Below are 14,944 nucleotides of genomic sequence, written 5' to 3'. Positions count from 1 at the left end.
CAGCTGGCACCTCTCTCCTGCCCCCAGATGACAGGCATGGAAACTGAATATAGTGTCCAAGTTGTACTAGATTTCCTCACATCTACCGCAATCCAGTACCAGGTGATGGACTGGGAGGGAAAAACACCTCAAGGAAGGACTGGAATCAGTGCTAGGTTATCCTAAAGGCCAACTAAGCCAGTGCTTACTTAGGTCACCAGCAGGGAAGCCCCACCACCCCCACAATGAGAAAGAGATCATTAGAAACATTTTGATACTTGTATTTGATATTCAAAGAAACATTGTATCATGGGAAAATATAAACATTTTACCATCAATTTTTATCACAAAATACATATGGCAAATGGGAAGGAGGACACTCCATAGTCTTTTCAGGGCTCAGACAGACCCTCTAAGGATCTTAATGTGGCCCTGGCAAAATGTCTCCGTTATCTGTTCCTCAGGCTTAGTTGCACCTTGGCCAAGGAAGGGAAGCAAATAAGAGCTACTGTTTCTCCTACTAGGGGCTCCTACTGTGTGTACCCCTGAACACAAGATGGTTGCAAAGCAAGTAACCACAAGCTTCTCTTTAAAAATAGTTTTTCAGGGGTGCCTGGGTGGCTCAGTTGGTTAATCATCCAAGTCTTGATTTCCGTTCAGGTCATGATCTCAAGGGAGCCCCACGTGGGGCTCTGCACTGGGCATGGAGCCTGCTTCAGAGTCTCTCTCTCTCACTCTCCCTCTCCTCTGATCACATGTGCAAAATCTCTCTCTCAAATAAATAAATAAATAAATAAATAAGCTTTTCCAATCTAGTAACAGATCTTTATCATTTTAGAAAAAGATATAGTGGTCAAAATTGAAAAATCATAGAAAGGTATAAAGGGAGGGGCGCCTGGGTGGCGCAGTCGGTTAAGCGTCCGACTTCAGCCAGGTCACGATCTCGCGGTCCGTGAGTTCGAGCCCCGCGTCAGGCTCTGGGCTGATGGCTCAGAGCCTGGAGCCTGTTTCGGATTTTGTGTCTCCCTCTCTCTGCCCCTCCCCCATTCATGCTCTGTCCCTCTCTGTCCCAAAAATAAATAAACGTTGAAAAAAAAATTAAAAAAAAAAAAAGAAAAGTATAAAGGGAAAAGTAGAAATTCCCTCTCTGCTTTCTTTTTTTTTTTTTTATCATTTTTTTTCAATATATGAAGTTTATTGTCAAATTGGTTTCCATACAACACCCAGTGCTCATCCCAAAAGGTGCCCTCCTCAATACCCATCACCCACCCTCCCCTCCCTCCCACCCCCCATCAACCCTCAGTTTGTTCTCAGTTTTTAACAGTCTCTTATGCTTTGGCTCTCTCCCACTCTAACCTCTTTTTTTTTTCATTCCCCTCCCCCATGGGTTTCTGTTAAGTTTCTCAGGATCCACATAAGAGTGAAACCATATGGTATCTGTCTTTCTCTGTATGGCTTATTTCACTTAGCATCACACTCTCCAGTTCCATCCACGTGGCTACAAAGGGCCATATTTCATTCTTTCTCATTGCCACGTAGTACTCCATTGTGTATATGAGCCACAATTTCTTTATCCATTCATCAGTTGATGGACATTTAGGCCCTTTCCATAATTTGGCTATTGTTGAGAGTGTTGCTATAAACATTGGGGTACAAATGCCCCTATGCATCAGTACTCCTGCATCCCTTGGGTAAATTCCTAGCAGTGCTATTGCTGGGTCATAGGGTAGGTCTATTTTTAATTTTTTGAGGAACCTCCACACTGTTTTCCAGAGTGGCTGCACCAATTTGCATTCCCACCAACAGTGCAAGAGGGTTCCCCCTCTCTGCTTTCTAATCTTACCTCTTCTTCTACTCAGATAGAAATTTCTCCTTGAGCCCTCCAATATTAGCCTTTCCACGTTATTGTGGAAACGTGTCCCTGTTCATATCCAAAGCCAACCCCTCCATTTGTGTTCAGGTCCCATCCCTATGGCCTTACTAAGGTGTTCCATCCTCTCCTATGCCATTCTCACCAGCACACAAACATGCTTTAATATCAATCAAAAAATAATCCCCCCTTCCTTGACCTCATGCCAGCCTCTTAGCTAAATTTCCATTTCCCTCTTTCATGCATTGAAACTCCTCAAAAAACATTTTCTATAATCACCACCTCTACTTGCTCACCTCCCATTTCACCTTGATCCTCTTCAATCAGGCTTTTCTCCTCCTGAGCAAGTGGATCTTATCAAAGTCTCTGGTGACACATATCTTGCCAGATTAAGAATTTCTTATAGCCTCTTTGCATGACCCCTCACCATCATTTTAAATTGTTGACTGCTTATTATTTCTTTCAATACTTCATTTCCTTTAGATGTTCTTGATACCACAACTCACCTAGTTTCTTCCTACTTCTCTGGTGGTCCTTTTTCTTCATCCTTTGATAGGCTCTTCCTTATATGGAAAGCCCCAGGACTCTGCCTGTGGCTCTCTTCTCTGTATATAATCTCTCCCTAGGTGAGTTCCTGTGAGCCCATGGCTTCAAATGCTATCTATATCCTTAATGAATTTCAAATTTATACCTCTCTCTTAAATTCATTATATCCAAATGCCCACTGACAACAGGACAATAGGCAATAAGTTACCTCACATTTTAAAGAGATGGGAATAATGTATTTCCTCATTCTTCTAGTCTAAGCAGTCTACATAATGACAGGATTAGTAGAAGTTTGAAAGTCCCTTAAAGAGTCTATTGAAAATAAAATACCTAAGTTGCAAGATGTCAACCTACTGGGGGCTGGTATGAAATAAATCTTCCCTACTCTGAGTTGGAGGGGAGGTTATGTTACCCACCTCATTTAAAATCAAACGAATTGAGATTTAAGAGAACCACTAAAAGACATTTAGAATATGTTTAAGAAAGGAAGACTAGCATCTCACCAGCTGTATGCTCTATAGGAAATCACAAACCCATCCTAGTGCTGCAACCAGAATGGAGTCTGACGACCAAGTTTTAGAGCCTGAAGTATATCCCCTGGAGACTGATGCTTGGTTTTTGCCTGGAGAAATTTCAAAGAGAAAGTCTTGTAGAGCAGCCTAGGAGAGCTGGGAGAAAAGAAATCACAGCATAGGGACATGCTCTACTACCACTATATGGCATGGCAAGAATGAATATAGTTTCCTATAGGCCACGTGGATGCTGAGGAAGGCAACAGAACTTGAGCCACTGCCCAAGGGTCCTTGCCTTGTCAGGACAAGGGGACCACAGCACTAAAATAAATGGAGGACAGGAACACAAAGTTAGGCAGTACACATCACCTACATTCAGCAAGTGAATACACATTCTTTTCAAGCACATATGAAATTTTTACAAAAATTGACCATATTCTGGGCTGTAAAACACGACAAATTTCTAAGAATTTAAATATACAGTGTAAAGCCTCTGACTGAATAATTACACTGAAAAGAATATGTATTCCGTTGTTGAGTACAGAGTTCTATATATTTCCATTAGGTAAAATTTGTTAATCACAATGTGCAAATCTTTCATATCACTCCTTACTGATTTTTGTCTGTTTTCTCTTCTACTGATTTCTCCTTGGGGTTCTACCAATTTTTCCATTATGCTCTGAAGAGATGCTATTAGGTTCATATTTAAAATTGTTAAATATTCCTAAAAAATTTAAAAAATTGTTAAATATTCCTGATGAATTGAATTTTTCTACATGAAATATCCCTTATTTTGTAGTAATGCTTATTTATCTGAAAGCTTATTTTAGCTATTTTGTGCAGAATATCTTTTGCCCATACTTTTACTTTCAAATTTTCTGAATTCTTATGTTTTAGCTGTGTCTCTTATAAATAGCTGTATCAGTTACATGTGCTGCATAACAAAAAGAAAATGTTCAAATGTTTAAAGGTTAAGGAATACACTTAAAAGTAGTCCATAGTTCAAAGAAATCAGAATGAGAATAAGAAAATATGCTAAGTTGAATAACAAAAATACTATATATCAAAACTTGAGATGAAACAAAAGCCTTATTTAGAAAATGTTATAATTTAAAAGTGTATATTAAAAAGGCTAGGGGAGCCTGGGTGGCTCAGTTGGTTAAGTGTCCAACTTCAGCTCAGGTCATGATCTTGTGGTTCATGTGTTCAAGCCCTGCGTTGGGGCTGTGCTGACAGCTGGGAGCTTGGAGCCTGCTTCAGATTCTGTGTCTCCCTCTCATGCTAGCACTCTGTCTCTCAACAATAAATAAACATTAAAAAAATGTCTTTAAAGGCTAAAAATTAGTGAGCTAAACATTTATTTCAAGGAGGTAGAAAAAGAAGAGCAAATTAAACAGAGAAAGAAGAAAAATCATAAAAGTGAGAGATAAAATTAACAAAATATAAAACAAAAATAGAATAGGATCAGCATAGTCAAAAGTTGGTTTATTTTTAAAAAACTAATAGTGGTGGTAAACTTCCAGTCAGACTGGTTAATAATGCAAGAGGGAAGGCACAAATTATCAGTACTAAGAATTAAAATGTCAGTATCACAGATCCTGCAGACATTAGGAGAATAATGAGAGAATATTATGGACAACTCTGTAATGAAAATTTAGGTAACATGGCCAAAGCCCTATAAAAATAAAACTTACCCAAACTGACTAGAGAATAGAAAATATTAAATCATTAATTTTAAACTTTCCTAAAAAATGAACTCCAAGCCCAGATGGCTTCACTAACACATTCTATCAAACATTTAAGAAATAATTCCAAAGTTAGATGAACTCTATCAGAAAACAGAAAAAGAGGATATATACCTCAACTCATTTTTGAAGCCAGAATAAGAAAATATCAAAGCCCAAGATAGAGAGTACATAAAAAAACGTATGGGCCAATCTCACTTGTGAACAAAGATACAAACATCCTAAACAAAACATCAGAAAGAGGAATACAACAATACATAAAAAGGAGAATATATCATGAATCAAACTGTGTTTAGTCTAGGAATACCACATTAACAGATTAATGGAAAAACCTCATAAGATCACCTCAGTAGATGTAGAGTAAGTGTGTGATAATAACATTCAACAAACATTCATGGTAAGTACTCTTAGCAAACTAGGAATAAAAAGAAACTTCCTTAATCTAATAGAAGAGATCTAATTTTTAAAAATCGATAGTACTTTAAAAAAAATAGGGCACCTGGATGGCTCAGTCAGTTAAGTGTCCAACTCTTGATTTTTGGCTCAGGTCACAATCTCACAGTTTGTGAGATCTAGCCCCATGTTGGGCTCTGCACAGTTGTGCAGAGCCTGCTTGGGATTCTCTCTCTCCTTCTCTGCCCATCTCCTGCTCATGCTCTGTCTCTCTCAAAATAAATAAATAAACTTTAAAAAAATAAAAAAATAAAAAATCTATAGCATACATCACAGTGAAATGTTAAAGAGATCAGGGATACACAAGGATGTCTATTATCATCACTTCTATCCAACTTAAAAGGATGTGGCTAATGTCATAAGGTAAGGACAAGAACTACAAGGTAGAAAGATTCAAAAAGAAACAATACCGTCATTATTTGCATGTGGTATGACTGTGTATGTAGAAAATCCAAAAGGATGTAGAGATACACTATTAGAATAAGTTTAGCAAAGTTGCCAGACAAAATCATTACACGAGAATAAACAGCACTTCTATAGACCAGCTCTAAATAGAATAAAGAGTTTTTTTAAGATACCACTTATAATAGCATCACATTCCTAGAAACAGATTTAACAAAAGATATGCATGACTTCTTCTGAGCAAATTTTATTAAGACTTTATTGAGAGAACTTAAGCCAAATTATCAACATAACAAAGCATATGTATGGCTTCAGCTTGTCTTCTTTTGAACATATGACTGTTCATCACCTAAAACATAAACGTAAGAATTGGGTACATCACTTAGCAGAACTTTACTTAGACAAGAATAAAGGTACATAAAGGACACTACAGCTTTAGTTTTGTAAGATGAAACTAAAACCAGAACCTTAATCATGGCACAGACCTCTATGCTAATGTACATTTTCAGGCATATAAGCACCAACTTTTTAAATACATCACTCTTTTTGATGGTATGAAGAAACACAGATTTCTCAAACCCAGAACAGATCAAATCCCACTAGCTTATTTAAAGATAATTTTAGGTAGTGAGAAAAAGCTGTCTGATTTCAATTAAAATAAAATCAACCAAGCAGAAACTCCAAGAAGCAAACAAGCAAGTAAACCCAGTATCACTGAAATTCATTCATTTGAAATAGTCTTCTAATTATCTATATTAGCTAAAATAATAATGTCACTGGGACATGTGGATGGCTCAGTGGGTTAAGCATCCACCTTCAGCTCAGGTCATGATCTCGTGGTTCATGAGTTCGAGCCCAGCATCGAGCTCTCTGCTGTCAGCATGCAGCCTGCTTTGGATCCTCTGTCCCCTTCTCTCTCTGCCCCTCCCCCCACTCAAAAAGAAGTAAAAACCTTTAAAAATAATTAAAAATTAAAATAATTATGTCATGCTTGGAACCATTTTAACTAAAGAGAAGGCAAAAACATTATTCCATTTGGTTTGTCTCTTTTGTGCAAAAATATTTCATTGATTCAGTTCAACTTTTCTATGGTCTATTTATAGTAAAGTGACCATTTGTTTCATTGGCACCTATTGTCCTGGTGTAAGCAGTCAACAGCACTCCTTTAATCTCTCAAGAGTGTCCTGGTTTGGATGATAAAAATTACACAGTCACACTAGTTATAAGCCACTACCATCATAGATGACATTACAAGATGCAGGCAAATATTACCATTTCTTAGCCTCGCTCACTATTTAAAAAACAAATAAGCCAACCTATAAAAGCCAAAACAAAGAGATCCATATCATTTTTTGGTGTCTAAAAGATACAGTGATTGTTGAGAAATAGTTCAGGCAAATTAAACGAAAATCAATACTACTGTGTTGTTTAGATATCCATTTGGTACTGGGGTATGTTAAATAATTTATGTAAGTATATGACCACTTGCATTAGGTTTCAAAGGACTTCTATTCCAAAGTAATAATACTTCCATGTTTTATAATTCAACAACACACCTTTGAGTTAACTCATTTTTTCCTTCTGATACTGTCTCTGAATCAAGCATTTGGTGTCTAAGCTACTTTTCAAATAATCTTTGTGTTCGTGATTTGTCACAAAGGTATAATAATATTGTAGAAAAGAACAACCCCATGACTGGCATTCTTAATGGAGAACTTACATGCTTCTGGAATTTTAGCAGGTGCTGGATTAGGTGGAGTCTTCCTTTCTCACCTCAGGGCAATCTACATGCTCAGCTCCAGTCTTTTCCAGACCCATTCCCTGGGTTTCACTTTCCAGTTCAGGTTCTTACATAAATAAACAGAATTATTAATGTAAGCGGCAAACCATAAATTAATATTATTAAATAAAGCTCTGTAAGTCAGTAGTGTAAAAAGTGTGATGTATAAGAATGCAGTAAGCATGAAAAAGTTTTTCTGCTAGAAAATGGGAGTTATGTTTCTTACATATTACCTCCTCTATGAAGTGTTTCTTTTTCCAAAACTGTTTAAGACAACTTAGTTATCACCTTTGTAACCTATATACACTTATATTATTGCACTTATTCCACTAGATCAGCCATTTGTTTACCTGAATTTCTGACAAGATTGTGAGTACAAGACAGAAATCATTCTCTCATTTATATTTTTATCTTCAGCATCGAGTACATGATCTTCCACCAAGCAGGCCCCAATAAATGAGTGAAAAAAAGTCATCACAAATAAAAAGATGAGAGAAACCCAACCTGAAGAACATTTTACAAAACAAATGGCCTGGACTCCAGAAATTGTCAATCAGGAAAGACAAAGAAAGACTGAAGTACACTTCTAGGATAAAGGAGTCCAAAGAGAGGTGACAACTAAATACAATGGGTGGTTTTGGGTTGGATCCTGGATCAGGAAAAAATAATGGTATAAAGGATATTACTAAGCCAGCTGACAAAACTGGACATTACTAGGCAACAGACCACATATTAGATAATAATTTTTTCTTAAAGTTAAAGTTCCTCAATCTGATCATTGTACTGGGGTTATGTAAAACAATATCCTTGTTTCGAGGAAACAGATACTGAATTACTTTGAGAGTACAGAGTTGAAGTTTAATATCAAGTGGTTTAACAATAATAACATGTGTATTATTATCTAAGGAAGGGTGATATGTGGCACAAGGTTAGCATAGCAATGCGTGGATCAAGGTGTCTGAGGCTCCTATCAAAAGTACACTGTACTTTTCTTGTAACTTTTCTTTAAGCTTTAAATCTTTTCTAAGTAAAAAAGTTTTTAAAAAAGGAATATATGACAACTAGATTATGGTTCAGGAAGACAAAAATATTGAAGACTTTAACAGCAACTAGGAAAGGCTTTCACATTTTTGTTTCTCTGTATTATGATTTTTAAAAATTACAATCTAAGAGTTAGCCAAAGTGTATCTAGGTCTGCTTAAACATTTGATGCCACGACTTAAGAATCCCAGAAAACAGCATTCAAAAAAGGCCAACTTTAGTGACATAGTGTATAATTCTGTCTAAATTTAATGTTGTTTCCTTGCTTTGCTAATATAGAGCATTGGCAAGAATTGTACTTTCCAAGCATGCCAAATAATTTAAAATATGGGATGGTAAAATGCTGAAAGAAAGAAAACTTATCACAGAGAAGGACTGCAGTCAGCTGCAAACTATACCTTTCCCTTACCAAACAGGTTTCCAGCCAATTTTCAAGGAACCCTTTATCTATTCCTATTACTAATATAACATCATAAATGAAATACAACATGTTTCTTCATCCCCTCTTCACCTTGAGCCACAGGTGCTCCTTCTTTCTCTTGCCCAGTCTCAATATCTGGATTCTCAGTTGGTAGTTCCTTTTGCTGTGATGTTTTTTCACCTGGTTGTTTAGCCTTAGGGGAGGATAGGTGCAAATAAAGAGTATTGATATTAATACTATAATGACAGAAGGCACAAATACACATACTACATGGAAGTAGTCAATCACAAATCTGAAGTCTTTCCTATACTCTTCTCTGTAAGTATTCAATAAAATTACTCTTTATATATAGAAAATACTCCAAGGAGTTATCTGAAAGGACTAATAATTCTGGAAACCTTTTTAATCTTTTCTGAGATGTGTGTTGTTTGTTTATTCATAAGCACAATAGGGAAGTCATAGAGAGGATTCCTGGGCTCCTATCAATTTACACATCCAGGCAACACCAGAATGTAAGTCTTTTTCCTCAATGTTTCTTTCCTGGATTCATTTTTCATCCATTTTAAGCAAGAAAGTCCTTTAAACAACATACTATACTGGTTCAACAACTTTTTTTGATAGTTTTTCCTAAAAAATTATTTCTGCCAATAGAAGTAAAACATTAAAGCACTCACAGCCACAGGTTCTTCCTGCTTAGAAGACTTTTTTCCATCTCCCTTTCCTCTAGATCTTGATCTTACTCGTGCACTCATATTTCACACTGAAAATAGAAAATCGTTAAATATACACCACATCTTCTTTATCCATTCATCAGCTGATGCACATTTGGGCTCTTTCCATAATTTGGCTATTGTTGATAGCACTGCTATAAACATTGGGGTGCATGTATATACAATGGAATACTACTCAGCAATCAAAAAGAATGAAACTATTTTTTGCAATAACGTGGATTGAACTAGAGTGTATTATGCTAAGCAAAAACAGTTCGAGAAAGACAAATGTCATAGAATTTCACTCGTATGTGGAATTTAAGAAACAACAGATGAACACAGGGGAAGAGAAGGAAAAATAAGATAAAAACAGAGAGGGAGAGGGAAGCAAACCATAAGAGACTCTTTTTTTTTTTTTTTTTTAATTTTTTTTTTTCAACGTTTATTTATTTTTGGGACAGAGAGAGACAGAGCATGAATGGGGGAGGGGCAGAGAGAGAGGGAGACACAGAATCGGAAACAGGCTCCAGGCTCTGAGCCATCAGCCCAGAGCCTGACGCGGGGCTCGAACTCCCGGACCGCGAGATCGTGACCTGGCTGAAGTCGGCCGCTTAACCGACTGCGCCACCCAGGCGCCCCATAAGAGACTCTTAAATAGAGAACAAACTGAGGGGTGCTGGAGGGGAGGTGGGGAAGGATGGGTTAAGTGGGTGAGGGGCATTAAGGAGGGTACTTTTAGGGATGAGTACTAGGTGTCATATGTAAGAGATGAGTCACTGGGTTCTACTCCTGAAACTAAGACTATACTGTACGCTACTGAACTTGAATTTAAATTAAAAAATAATAAATAAAAAAGAAAAAATCATTGACTGAAGAATGTTAATAAAATAATAATTATACTGAAATATTTTTATGGCCAACTGCTAATTATAAATTCTTTTTTACATTTGTTGAGATTTCCAAAATAAATCTTGAACTCATAACAACTGCCTATTTTCCAATCACATCAAATGAGGCTATTTGCAAAACCTTTGTTTCACAGCAATTTGGCAGACAACGGACCTTCAAGTACTTGAAAAAACATACAACTTTCCTAAAAAGATTTCATTTCACAACTGGACTCTCCACTATGAAGAGATTTTGTAATATACAGTCTTGTCTAACTCTCCATGGACCATTCTCAATTCCATGCTCTGTCGGCAGTTTCAGGTGCCCCCAGGACTCAGATGCCTCCAATAGCACCCCTTAGACAACTCCATTTTCATCTGGTACTCTCCCTTTCCCAGTCCCACCACTACGACATGGGCTATGGTGGGCCATACCTGTGAGGATGACGATGACTTCATGGACTTACTCACCGGAGGCCAGGAACCACACTGCCCTTACCCACCTAAAGGCAAATAGCAACCTCTTCACATTCACTCAAACTTAAATTCCTGGGCGGACTAATCTGCAGACCTACTGATTCTCAGAGAGAAAAAATCTACATGGTAAGCCTCGACATGCTCAGCTCAGCACCCAGAACACGCTGCACATGCTCTCACGCCAACCACCAAGGAGAAAGTTCTGGGCAGTGGGCATGTGCACTGCATCCTGCAAGCCACATGGGAAGGGCTTCGCTGCCCCTCACTGGGGCTTCACCAAAAATTCCCCAAATCTGCCCTCCGTCGGCAGTTCCTGGCGCCTCCAAGACCGATACCTCAAATAACATCATCAAGACTCGCCCCATCTTCATCTGACCCCCTTTCTCACCCGCCCATTGCCCTCCTTTGTCTCAGCCCCCCTCTAACAAAGGAAAAAGCCATGGCAGCCACAACACCTGTAAAGAGAAAGGTGACCTTCCTCCTCAGCGACAAGAAACGGCCACCCTGACCTGCCTGAAGCCCGCTGGCTCTTTCCTCACTCACTCACATTTAAGCTCCTGGGAGAACGATCAAGTCTCACGAGAGAAAGACTCCAGGTGGTAGGACGCGACCCCAACAGCTCAGCACTCAGAACACACTGCACACGTTCCATACCAATAACGGCTGGAAAGGTGCACAGCATTGGACATGCGCACTGCCTTCGCACGTACCACGTGGTTATGACTTCCGCATGCTTCATCACGCCCACACCGACAATTCCCAAATCCACCCTTTGTCAGTTCCTGGTGCCTCTAGGACCCAGATACCTCAGAATTTGCCCCAAGCCTTGCCCCCTCTTCATGCGACTCCCTCCCCTCCACAGCCCACCGTCCTCACTTGTTCTGGCCCCGCCACTGTGACATGAGCTATGGCGGCCGCAATGCCTATGAGGGCAAAGACCTCAAGGACCTTCCTCCTCAGAGGCCAGGAACTACATGGCCCTGACCCACCCAAAGCCCACTGGCTCCCTCCTCACACTCACACTTAAACTTCTGGGCAGACTCAACTGCCTACCAATTGGTAAAAGACGTACCAAGTGAATCTTAGTGAGAAAGAATCCAGATGATAGGACGCGATCTGCCCAGTGCTGCACACGGAACGCTTTGCACACGACCCAAGTCAGTGGCTTATGGGAAAATGCTGGGCACTGGGCATGCGCACTGCATCCAGCGCATGCTGTGTGGGTGGGGCTTTCTCATTCCTTCATCCTTGACCCCACTGAGGATTCCTGAATCTGCACTTTGTCAAAAGTACCTGGTGTCTCTGGCATCCAGATACTTCAAATAGCATCCCCAAGACTCACCCCATTTTCATCTGAGCCCTTTGTAGTCCACCATCCTCCCTTGTCCTGCCCCCACCACAACAAGGGCTGTGGCAGCCACAAGTCCTGTGAGGAGAAAGATGTGATGGCCTTAAGGAACTTCCTCCCCAGAGGACACAGATCTCACCGCCTAAACCCATCTTGAGTCCTGCTGGCTCCCTCTCACATTCAAGCATTCACACCTATTCACACTTACAGTTGCTGAGAGACAGCAGGGAGCCTGCTGGAGAATCAGAAAGGGAATGAAAATGGTTAGATACCATCTTCTGTTGCCACCCAAACACAACCTCTGTGGGGTCAACTTCACCAGCCAATCCCAAGATTTGGACATATGTGTAGTAACACCTGTGTGAATGCACAGTGATGTATATATCGAATAGGCTGTAGATCCAGCCTTCCCCATCCAAGCAGAGATTCTGCCATGCCTGAAGCAGGACATTGTTTCCTAGTCCTGGAAGACCTGTCCTTCCCTTCTCCACCCCCAAAATCTTTCAGTCCTTCTGTCTAGGACTGTTCCCAGCCCTGCATTTCACCTGCCAATTGGCCCTTCAACTTTTCTTCTCAGTGCAGCTGCCCCAGTTGCCCTCAAGAGTCTTTAGTCTCCTTAGAGATGTGTGAGAGCTTTTAGGCTCTGAAAGTCTACAAAGCCATTTCAAGCATGAAAGGAATCCAGAAAACTATAAAGAAAAGGACTGATAAGTTCAAATATATAAGTAAAACTTGCATACATTCTGTAACCCAAAACTTCTACTTCTAAAACTTTATGTTAAGGAAACTGTCTTGGGTGAGCCTGTGTTAAACATCTGACTTCAGCTCAGGTCATGATCTCATGCTTTGTGAATTAGAGCTCCCCCATCGTGTGAGCTTAAGCCCTGCTCGAAGTGAGCCCCACTTCTCTCTCTCTCTCTCTCTCTCTCTCTCTCTCTCCCTGCCCCTTGCTCACTCCCCCCCCCTCAAAAAAAAAAAGGGAAACTGTCTTGGATGTGAACAAAGATTTAGATACATGGGATTTCCAAAGCAGCTTAATTTATAAAAGAATGGTCACGGACTTACTATATAAGTAAACTGCAACACATTTGAAAATGAAATGTGGCCGCCCATCACAAACCAATGCTGAATAATGTTTGCTGTCATAGTTGTGCTGCTCACATTGAGTTATAAATTTGAAACAGCTGGTTATGTAGCACTGTGTATGTGCAGCATGATCCCAAAAGAAGAGGGAGACTTTAGAAAAGTTCACCTCTTCCTCCTGTCAGACAGTAAATATGCTTTGTTTCCCTGGAAAACAAGCCAGCACATTCCAGGACTACAAAGACACAGGGTAACTCCAAGGGTAACACAGCATATAAAATACAGTCCTCAGGGTTGTAGGTCTACTGCATCTGGTGAGCCTCCAAAGGCTTCACCATCACCTAGGTGGACTGGTCCTCCACTGTCAGGGTAGGGGAGAGAAGGGGGTGGACAGCGGACTATTGCCCCTGATTTTAGCAAACAAAGGTAAGAAACTATAAGACAGAAAGGAATTTGACGTTGCCCTGCCCTACCTCCACCCCCAACCAGAAACCCTTGCTGTCTTGCATTCCCAGACCCTGCAGGTTACCTTTAGAGAAGCACAGGTTCTTTGAGAGTTAGAAAGATGCCCTGTGGCAGAAGTAGAATTACCACATCCCTCCCTCTCTTTTTCCCTCACTCCCTTTCTCTCACCCTCCCTGTCTCATACAAACAAGATATAGAGGCAATTTAGAGCCAAGTGTAAAGAACATGTAATTCTTCTTTGATCAGTAAGGGAATTAGGGATAACCACTTTTAATATCTAATCAGGAACTGTTCCTACAACTCAGATCTTTATGTGTATGAAATAAAGATTTATCGATAAGGACTGAGGTCTCATACTCTTCAATCAGCATAAACTGTGGGATCTGACCTCAGGCTCATGTTTCTCCTCAGGTAAGCTCTTTTATTGGCTCTTAGTCATTTCCTGTTATCTCTTGGACAGGTTATCTGCTGCCCAGCTGTCCCCCTGACCTTGGTGCTTTGTCTGTTGGCAGCAGCTGTGTTCTTTGGGTAGGATCACGTTTCTTCAGGACACTGGGAAGATGGGGTCCTGTCCGTGTGAGAGGTTAGAGTCTAAACTGAAAAAAAAATCCAATTTTCTCAGTGCCACAAGCCTTCTGGGTAACCTCATCCTCAGGCAGCATTAGCACAGAGCAACCACTATGACCACGGACAATTAGGCACTCCCAAACCTTTGTGTCATTGTGAAGACTGTAGATATCATTTCATTTTATTTGTTTTATAGCACAAGTAATATATGCTCCTTAAAAATAATTCAGTCACTAAGAATTGCTCAGTCCCACTGTCTTGTCATTATTATTATTTTTTCAATATATGAAGTTCATTGTCAAATTGGTTTCCATACAACACCCAGTGCTCATCCCAAAAGGTGCCCTCCTCAATACCCATCACCCACCCTCCCCTCCCTCCCACCCCCCATCAACCCTCAGTTTGTTCTCAGTTTTTAACAGTCTCTTATGCTTTGGCTCTCTCCCACTCTAACCTCTTTTTTTTTTTTCCTTCCCCTCCCCCATGGGTTTCTGTGAAGTTTCTCAGGATCCACATAAGAGTGAAACCATATGGTATCTGTCTTTCTCTGTATGGCTTATTTCACTTAGCATCACACTCTCCAGTTCCATCCACATTGTTACAAAAGGCCATATTTCATTCTTTCTCATTGCCACGTAGTATTCCATTGTGTATATAA

The 14,944-nt window shown here is 39.9% G+C and overlaps 1 long non-coding RNA gene across 12 annotated transcripts in view; it reads right to left on the bottom strand.

Annotated features, from left to right (window-relative positions):
- Positions 1-5,744: 5,744 nt before the first annotated feature.
- LOC123595033 overlaps positions 5,745-14,944 on the bottom strand; it is a 162,178-nt gene continuing 152,978 nt past the window's right edge. For 8 of the 12 annotated variants that reach the window (XR_006710987.1, XR_006710990.1, XR_006710989.1 and 5 more), the window contains 4 exons: positions 9,424-9,509; positions 8,840-8,942; positions 7,228-7,354; positions 5,745-5,856 (listed from right to left, as the gene is read on the bottom strand). This is a non-coding gene — a long non-coding RNA (uncharacterized LOC123595033). Of the gene's footprint in view, positions 5,857-7,227; positions 7,355-8,839; positions 8,943-9,423; positions 9,510-10,781; positions 10,804-11,370; positions 11,466-11,895; positions 12,022-13,783; positions 13,807-14,944 lie in introns of those variants that run through there. The other 4 variants (XR_006710996.1, XR_006710991.1, XR_006710993.1 and 1 more) reach the window with 4 other exon arrangements.

This window comes from Leopardus geoffroyi, chromosome X, assembly GCF_018350155.1.
Source record: "Leopardus geoffroyi isolate Oge1 chromosome X, O.geoffroyi_Oge1_pat1.0, whole genome shotgun sequence".
Taxonomy (NCBI): domain Eukaryota; kingdom Metazoa; phylum Chordata; class Mammalia; order Carnivora; family Felidae; genus Leopardus; species Leopardus geoffroyi.
Note: the sequence above shows the minus strand (reverse complement) of the source record. Positions and strands in the feature narration are given on the sequence as shown.